Source organism: Amborella trichopoda, chromosome 4, assembly GCF_054954075.1.
Source record: "Amborella trichopoda isolate Santa Cruz 75 chromosome 4, AtrichopodaSantaCruz75HAP2 v2.0, whole genome shotgun sequence".
NCBI classification, from domain to species: Eukaryota; Viridiplantae; Streptophyta; class Magnoliopsida; order Amborellales; family Amborellaceae; genus Amborella; species Amborella trichopoda.
In genome coordinates, this window is record NC_142339.1 from 14,245,734 (window position 1) to 14,255,970 (window position 10,237).

At 36.3% G+C, this 10,237-nt stretch overlaps 1 long non-coding RNA gene across 1 annotated transcript; it reads right to left on the reverse strand.

The window, feature by feature from the left end:
* Nucleotides 1-2,872: 2,872 nt before the first annotated feature.
* On the reverse strand, nucleotides 2,873-3,950 carry LOC110008005 (uncharacterized). The gene is made up of 3 exons (XR_002282414.2): nucleotides 3,805-3,950; nucleotides 3,399-3,505; nucleotides 2,873-2,962 (listed from the first exon to the last, which is right to left on the reverse strand). It is a non-coding gene; the product is annotated as an uncharacterized LOC110008005 (long non-coding RNA).
* Between the last annotated feature and the right edge of the window lie 6,287 nt (nucleotides 3,951-10,237).

Here is a 10,237-nt window from a genome sequence, read left to right on the forward strand (position 1 = left end):
GTTCATTTGACAGATTCATAGGACAGTTTGTTCCTTCCTTTTCTTACAGATAAAAGAGACGTACACTAATCACCATTTTCCCAAACTTACTAAATGGGAAATAATTTCTCAACTTTCCAAATCAAGCTTCTTGATTCTGAAAAGGATTACTATACTAATCCTGAACTTTTTGAGGAATCCTTAATCAGTGGTTGTGAATGACTAATTTTGTTTCAATCTTTTCGAGTAAGCTTCCGTAAGAGCAAGTCAGAAATAACAAATGGCCTTCATATGGGCCTAATGTACCATAGATCACATGGAAATGGGAAATACTATGCGTATTCCAGTTCACCTGGAAATGAGACATAAGACGCTCGCATGCGTGCAAATGCACACATGAAAATGTCTATCAGAGCTCATCATATATATTACATGGAAATAGAAAACTCACCATTTAAAAATGGGAGACATCCGTGAAAATGTTCATCAGACAAAATACTGCATATAATATCTACCATCCGTAACCAATGATGGATGGTGAAGATTAACTGCTCTTCCTCTTGAACAGAATCACATACTTGTGTGGAAGCACCAATCATCTCCACTTACCATTGTTTACAGACTTTGAGAATTATATATACCATTTTGATTGTTTACAGACTCTGAGAATTATATCTACTATTTCCATTGTTTACAGACTCTCAGAATTATACGTACCATACTAGTAACATACTACAAGCATTACATGTACGCCCAAATTTTTAAGTGGACCAACTTAAAATCAAATAAAATTAGTCTTAATTGAGTTATTTTAGGAATTAAAACAGTGCTTCCCATAGGGGAAGTGTCACAATTTGGTAAACGATTGACCATACTACTAGCCATAGCATTTCCCATAGGGGAAGTGTCACAATTTGGAAAACGATTGACCATACCAGCCATAGTTATCAGATCGAGCAGTCCACCGAATTGGTCAGGGCTATAGTCCAAATCAAAACCGATTTGACTGCTGATTGGACCGTTTGGGCCAGATTTTAGAAAAGCAGAAGAAGCTTAAGAACCATCATCATCATCATCATCAAAGCCTTATCCGAATCATTTGGCGTCGGCTATACGAATCTTGTTATGCCATTCGACTCTATCAAAGGCCATACCCTCAATATGACTATAAATGCCCATATTCTCACCACTTCCATCCATGTCCTTTTGGGCCTTTCCCTTACCCTTTTAGAGTGTTCCACATGAACAAAATCACACCTCCTAATCGATGTTGGATTGGGTATCCGATGCACATGCCCAGTCCACCTAAGTCTACTTTCCCTAATCTTGTTGCCTATTGGAGCCACCCCTAAGTTCTCTCAAATATATTCATTCCGAACTCTATTCTTTCTTATCTTGCCACTCATCCATCTCAACATTCTCATCTCGGCATAAGAAAATTAAGATTATTAGTTCAAAAATATGAAATATATCAAAAAACATTTATCAACTTTATTTAGGAAATCAAATCAATCAAAACCCAAAAGGTTTTTGTGTTAGCCATGATCTGTCAAGGCACTGATCAGTGATCCGACTGGTTAGACCAGGTGATTTGGCCCGGTCTTGATAACTTTGCTACCAGCACACATGTATAGACAAATGCACAAAGAAGTTCTTGACCACCTTAAAGTCCAGCAACATAAATTTTCAGGCCTCTTTTGATATACCTAATGAACACACATTTACATTTCATTTTGTTATTTTACCCAAATTGGGAGGTGTCTCGAAATAGAGAAGTATTGATAAATCTGGGCATTTTGGGTTGTTTAAAAAAAATGGAGATTTGGTTGAGTTGAGCTTGGATGCTTTTCATGAATTTCTGCCTTTTTTAGGCTCAAAAGTGTTAGTTCCAAACAAAATTAGCAATGTAGACTCAGCCAGATGGACTGACTACGAAAAACTAACCATTCAAGTTTCCCACATGTATAATATTGCAGTCCTAAAAGAGGATGGAATCCTGGATATGCCCCTACAATCAAACAAAACAAGGAAATTAGCAATTAAAAAGATAGCATTACTTATGCAACAAACTTTTAAGCAAGACTATACATAAACCCACAAAGAAGCATAATGAGTTTTTGAAAGGGGTTAGTGTCTACCCCTATTTATTTAGTAATTGCATCCAACCATGCAATTCACACTATAATTTTTACAGCAGAAGTATTAACATGATGGGTAATGATTCAGTTACTAAGAAAGGGGGAGTAAACTACAGCCCCCTTTTCCAAAGGTAAGCCTTTTTATGTGGGTTCAATTCTCAGCCATCCAATCCGAATGAATGGTCAGAAGAGCATCAGCCATAATGTCAGAAGTTTTCTTTGATTGTTTAATCATGATCAGATGGCTCAGAGTATTTGGATTTTTAATCTTTTTTATATTATCATTTTAAGATAAAATTTGCAGCATTCCCCTCCTCACTGGGGAGCACGTAATAACAATAATATAAAAATATTTCGATAATAAAAAATGACCAAAATGCCCCAATAAGTTACAGGCATTGTTTATAGTCGAAAATTTTTTCTCATTTTATTTCGTGTGCCCTAGTGAGAAGGAGAAACTCCACAATATTATCTCAAAATGATTTGCAAGAAAAAAGACAAAACAAAAAACCCTAAAACTAGCCACATTAGGTGTGATGTTGTGAAGCTATCCCACCGGTCAATTTGAATTGGATGGCTAAGAATAGAAGTCACTTATGTTTTTATATGTGGGTGGTGCCACATAAACAGGTACCCCTTTCCTAAAAGTACGGAATGGAATCGTTCTTGTTAGGATATAATAGAGCAAGCCCAATCCATTCCACGAAATCACCATGCAGTCTTTGTCAAACTCATAAGAAACAATATTCATAGGAAATTTCATAGCTTCACATACTTTGGTAAACAAGAATAGTTAATTGGCAATATCTTAATGCTTCTTCGCAGTCCTTTAGCTCCATCAGTATCTGTAGGCATATCAAAATTAACGTAAGTTATTAAGTCTAACAAGAAAATAAAAGGTTACGTCACACTAACAAGAATGAGAATAATACAAAAAATGATAAATCAATGAGTAATTAAAATGAGTTTTAAGAATTAATAAAAATGAGTATTTATAAAAATAAGTTCTTTCTCTTTGATAACTAAGTACTGATTCAAGAATCAAGAATGACAATAAAATAAATCAAACAAGGGAGTAATGACTAGCTTCTCTTTCGCTTATAGGTACAAGAAATCAATATATTTTTATGTTGTAGCTGTTAGATGGATATTGACCATGTTTTTATGAATGAAGCTAAGCCATTGCCATTTGGAACTATGCTTAATTCATAGTTAAATTATATTAACAACTTAATAACTGATGAAAAGATATAAAAGGAATAACCAATAAAGGACTGGTACCATTACAAGGGTCTCCCGAGTTCGCATCAAACCAATTGAGAGTGGATGGTATAGTTCCATTTGTTGTTGATCAATGATCCTATACAAATTGCAAGCTTCAGAATACTCTGATTTGGTCAAGGGGTCAACATTCCAGTGCATGATATTGGCTTTCATTCTCATCACTTGATTCTCATCACTCAAAGTTCTAGACACAATGACTTTTATCCAGTGAAACACTGTATGTGTGTGCATCTGTATGTATATATATATATAGCAGGAGGATATACTTATCAAATACAATAACAAATAATTTTATCAATTGGAAGATCGCAACAGATAGTTCAGCGTAAAAAGAATATAGGAAGTTATAGTAGTATCTTATATTAATGAGATTAATAAATCTATTAACTTTCAAAAAGGATACTTCCAGAGGAGACGAATTGAGAAGCATAATCTAGTTTCTCTTCCACTTCTTCCTTCCTCTTTCTTGTCTTGCACTCATTCCTAAGAAGTCCACAACGTTGACAAGTAAAATTCTTATCATCTGCACTGGATCATAACATAACCAGGAAAAGTTCTAGATGTCAACCATGGGAAAAAAAGCTTAGCCATATTTAATGAAGCTGCTTAGCATTTTAATAAGTCATTTTTATTACCTGCCAGGATTTGGTAGCAGAAAACCATCACACTGGTCATTTATGAAACTAAAACCTTCCAAAAGGGCACTCTCTTTCAAGTTATCATCAGAGCTCTTCAATTATTGAAGCCACAAGTCATTTGCATCCATCCATAAATCAGGGAAATTGTTAGGACAGCGCATTGTACAGTTCATCTTGACAATGGATGGTTGAGGTTACATCCATACAACTTCAATCAAGAGAAAGAAATTAAGACTACATTAAAACTTCTATCATTTTAGATATGTGTCGATGCAGTCCTGCTAATGTCAACTCTAGCACATGATTTTTTTATTTTATTTTTTTACCATTCACGAGTACTGTTCAAGGGTATTGTTCATAAATTAGTGTTCATAGGGGTATTTTTGAAATTTTAAATATTGTTTAGGGGTGCTATGGAGTTTTTGAGAATTGTTTGGAATTTCTTAATTAGTAAGAGTAGTTTGGTGTTTTATTATAACTTAGGGTTTAAAAGAGTAGCTATTTAAAACTTTGTAAAGAGGTTAGCAAGTAGTTGCTGATGTTATCATTGTAGAGAGATTTTTTTGCATTGAAGCGTTTTTGAGCTTTGCTTTTATTGAATCTATTGAATTTCAAGTCCTATTTTCTCTTCGATCTTGTCCATCCGCACTTTGTGCTTCATCAATTCAGAGCCAATGGGTTTTCTTCACACACTAAGTGATGTAGGAAGACACAAAGAAACATAGAAAAATCAGCAAGAAGCACCTTGACACAAGCAATTTTGGAGAAAACCTAAGGCTTTCTCCCACTTAAGGCTCAAGCCTTAGGCTTCTTTTACAAGACAAAATCTTTCTTTTCTTAAAGAGGAATACATGAATAACTCTCCAGCCCATCAATGCCCTAATTTATATTGAAAATTTATTGTTTTGAACAATGTTTGTTTATACAATTAACTTTTGACCAAAAGGTCCTAACTTAAGTATAAATTTCATAACGATAGTTTTACCCCTGTGAACAGTACCCATGAACAGTATTCATGAATAAACTTTTCTCATGAAATAAATAAAAAAATTATAAAAACCCTAGAACCCCTAAAAAAACTAAAAATCCTAAAAATAAGCCCTAAAAGCAAACTATAATATACATTCTTTAAAGTTGAACAAAAATAAAGAATAAGAATATTTTTCCCTCCTCTATCATTCTCCTTTGGTTGGAGAAAATGCGTCCTCGAGTTTTGAAGTGCGCCAAAATGAAATTAACGTTAACTCGACAACATTCTTCAACTTGAATATTGTAAACATGAACCGGGATCTTACGGGTTACAACACTGATAAAAATACGAAGATTATGCATTGAAACTAAGAAACCCTCGAGGAAAGGTCACTGTATGTCGATAGAATAGTTTTAATCACATAAACTTGTTGAAATTGCATCACTTCAGCCATGTAACCCTGCTGAATTTGCTCAGGCTCAGCTCTAGGACATACCACGAGTGCATCTTTGATATCAGCGATTAAACCAACAACTTCACCCTCTTTCAAAATATCTTCACCATCATCGTGATCCTTATCATAGATCGAATCTCCTAAACGATCTTGTTGTTCATCTGAGTATATATGGAAGATTGGTGGTGAATCCCAGTCTATAACTTACTGATTTTTTATGCAATCTGTGTCAAAAATAAATATCATCCTATAAATTGAAAATCCTAGAGTGATGAACCGTCTACGTATCTAGTCGTTGTCCTCATCACTCGACTCCACACGCGGAGAGCAAAAGTGAAAAGGCTTGTACTCGAGATCCTCTTGGGCTAAAAGATCATCGTTTTGCCCCTTATTGAGGCTCACGAACTACCACACTAGCTGCTGTACTTACTTCTCAAGTTCCTCAATTCTGTCAGCTATGGGATCACAGAGTGGATCTACGAAAATCCTCGTTTTAAGACCCCTTTTTGCGGCCATGAGTTTGCCAAAATCACAAATCCTAGGCAAATAATCAACAAAAATTGCTGAAATCCACAAGATCTATGTTGTTTTGGGAAAACCTTAGCCAAAATCAACAAACCCTAGACCCCATTATAACTTTCCCTCTTTGTTGTTGACCTAGGGCACCAAAGAAAGTGGTTCTATAGTAACTCTATATGTCTATTGCTACGGTAACTTCCATACTTACTATAATAACTTCTATGAAGATCATGGGCTCTGATACTTGATGTAGAAAAACTTGAAGAAACACAGAAAAATCAGCAAGAAGTACCTTGACACCAGCAATTTTAGATAAACATGACTCTCCGGCCCATCCATGCCCTTATTTATATTGAAAAATTATTATTTTGGACAATATTTATCCATACAATTAGCTATTGACCAAAAGGTCCTAACTTAAGTATAAATTTCATAATGACAGTTTTATTCCTGTGAATAGTACTCCTGAATAGTACTTGTGAATAGTAATAATGAAATAAATAAACAAACTATAAAAACCCTAGAATCCCTAAAAACAACTAAAAACCCTAGAAATAAGCCCTAAAAACAAACTATAACATACATCCTTTAAATTTGAACAAAATTAAAAAATAAGAACATTTTTTCCCTCCATCACCATGGCATTCAGTTTCTTTGGAAACACGAGGATGGCTGCAAAAGAGTTGCGAGGAAGTGACCATGTTAGAGGATGTCGCGGTCGAGACACAGGAGTTAGAACCATGATGGCAGCTTTGGAGGTTAATCTTCAGAGATTTGACATAGTGGCTTCCGAGGTGCGCCAGTTCAGAGACATCACCTAGAACTGTGCCAACAAAGAGGTGAGCAAAGGTGATCACTTGCATCCCCAATGTTTAAGATGTAGACCAAATCTGAATTCAGAGGATGCTTCAGACAGAGATAGTTTGGGATCATATAGGTTACTGGCAAGACACCCTATACCATTTGAGGATCGGTAGGTTCAAGCACATGAAAGCTCTGAACAAAGTATTAGGGTTGATGTTCCTAATTTTAGTGGGAGATTACAGTCAAATGACTTCCTTGACTGGCTTGAAGGTGTCAAAACAAATTTTTCCAATAGAATGATATGGCAGAGCATAAAAAGATTATTGGTACTAGGTTAAAAGGTCATGCTTTGTTGTGATGGCATCAAATATAAGTTAATCACACAAGAAAAGAAAAGTAAAAGGCCCTGAAGTAGGGAGAAGTTGAAAAGGCATTTAAAGGGAAAATTTCTTCCACAATTTTATGCAAGATCTTTACCAACACTCCATCGATTAAAATATGATTTATTGGTACTAGGTTCAAAGGTCATGCTTTGTCGTCATGCCATCAAATACAAGTTGATCACACAAGAAAAGGAAAGTAAAAGGCCCTGAAGTATGGAGACGATGAAAAGGCATTTGAAAGGAAAATTTCTTCCAAAAATTTTATGCAAGATCTTTACCAACACTCCATCGATTACGGCGGAAAGATGTTGCAATACAGGATTATATGGAAGCGTTCTATCAGTTATTGAATCGGAATGATATTCGAGAGACGACTAACAAGCTGATTGCAAGATATACCTGTGGGCTACGTGTTGCAATATAAGAGGAGTTGTCCCTGCATCAGATTTTTATTTTGGATCAAGCTTATTAACCCGCTTTGAAGACTGAGACCAAGATAACAGATCTGGGCCCAAGTGCATGTAAATAAGCAACTAGCCACAACAAAGTCCAAAGAGGTATTGAGGTCAAGGCGTAACCAGTCCCATGGTGTGGAACGGGGTCCATTTAAGGACCAAACCGACCAATGCAGGACTAGTACAACAGTCCCCAAACAACGGTAAATCAGGAACATGGTTCAAGTGTGGTGAGCCGAGACATAGGTCTTATGATTGCCGAAACGCCAAGCTGGCATCCACTTGCAAGGGAAATCTACGGAAAGTAATGGGGAGAAAAACGTGCACACCGATGAAGGGAGCGATGCTGATATCGAGGGAGGTGAAGAAAACACATACCCCAATGACAGCATGCTCTTAGTGATTCAACCTACACTAGCTACACCCAAGGTTGTTCACAAGCCATGGCTGAGCCTAATATTTATCGCACAAGATGCACATAGCATATGCCAAAACACTAGGGGCGTTATGCAGGCACCCAATCTATATTTCAAAGACGTTTGGCTTCATGATGTTCCAAAAACTGCACGTTTTATAAGCCACTTATGGAGGACAAAACTGTAGTTCAGCAGTGTATACCATCCTCAAATAGATGGTCAATAGAGGGAATTAACAGGAGTTTGGGCAATCTTTTGCGCTGTTTCACAAAGAGAACGACCACAACATAGGGATTTGTTCTTCTCATGCTCAGTTTGTGTATAACAATGCTAAAAATAGAACCACGAGGAGATCACCTTTTGAAGTAGTTTACGGCAGGAACACAAAAAAGTATGAGATCTGGTGAATTTGCCTGATATGGAGCGAGTTAGCAATTATGCAGAGGCTTAAGAGGAACACAATGCATTACAAATAGTGATTGCCATAGGCACTGAAAAGAGTTTAATGAGATGATTTAGTTATGGACTACCTACGAAAGGGGGGATTTCCTCAGAGACAGTACCATAAGCTGAAGATTAGGTGCATTGGACCTTGTCGCGTCCTTAAGAGATTGGAAGAGAATGCATACAAACCAGAGCTTTTAGCAGGTTATAATATTTTGCCAATTTTTAACATTGCACATCTATTTGATTATCATGGTGGGCACAACAAAGCGATAGAGACTGATGGGTAAGACCAGTTGCCAGAATTCAAGGCCAAGGTGTTTGATTATGTGCTTGACACAAGTATATTACCACGAGGCATGGATCATTTACGCAGTATCTTGTGCACTGGAAAGATAAATCTGCCCTAGATCATCCATGGATTTCATAGATGGAGTTTCAAAGGGTAAATCCTGACAGGTGGACAGAATATATCACCAGAACTCGAGGGCAAGTTCTTCTAACCAACGGGATTGATGCGGTCCTATTGATGACATCTCCAACACATAATTTTTATTTTATTTATTTTCACTATTCATTAGTACTTCAAAGGTACTGTTCACGCATTTTGTTCATGGATACTATTCACAGGGGCATTTCTGAAATTTTTTATATTGTTTAAGGATGATATGGAGTTTTTGAGAATTGTTTGGAATTTATTAATTAGTCGGGATAGTTTGGGATTTTATTGTAATTTAGGGTCCAAAAGAGTAGCTATTTAAAACTTTGTTAAGAGATTACAGAGTAGTTTAGCTGATTTTAATACTTTAGAGAGACTTCTTTCCATTGAAGCCTGAAGCCTCTTGAGCTTCATTTTAATTGAATTTATTGAATTTCCAGCCCTATTTTCCCTTTGATCTTGTCTATCCACCCTCTATGCTGCATCATGTATCAGAATGGAAATGCAGCCCCAGATCTCAAAACAAACTCAGTTATAAAATTCAGAAACACATTAAAGTCCCCTATTTATTTTGAGAGAGAAATATATGTTACATGTGAATAACGATTGTAAAACTCAAGGAAAGATAATGGTTAAGACTAATAATCTACATTATTTATTTAAATCGTTTTGTAGTCGCTACAAATAGCCCTTCTATACTTCCTTTATTGTGCCTGAGAGTTGCCCTAAGGGAATTCATCACATTGCCATGTACTACCAGTGGTAAATTACTCACATTATTGATACTTTATATTGGGCTTACCCACTCTTAATAGGGAAACCATATTATTTCATAATTAACAGAGCATCAAATTTGTGTCGTATAGTAATTGTTCTTGTACACTAAACACGTTTGTAGAGTTTGCACTAAAGATTAAAAAAACGGCGAGTCGACCAGGAATCGTCCCGGTCGACTCGGTAATCGGACATCCCGTGCCGATTCCTATGAAATACTGGAAACCAGATGATTCTATAGTTGAAACGGCGATTTTCAGAAAAAATCGACGGCTCGCTACAGTGAATCGGCGAGTCGCTATAGTGAATCGCCCTTGTGACACCATGATTGCCTTGATTTACGCAATAACTTTTATTTTTTTTTTATTTTTCGGGTTTTCTATTAAAAAGGTAAATTACATGGCCCCACCATTGCTTACATCATCGTGTTCCATACATGGCCCCACTTACACGTGGACCTTTTCACATCATCAACTGGCATAATTCATTGGGTTGCTTCTTTTAAAGGGTCTCCTCATCCCACATCTTTTCGATGTGGGA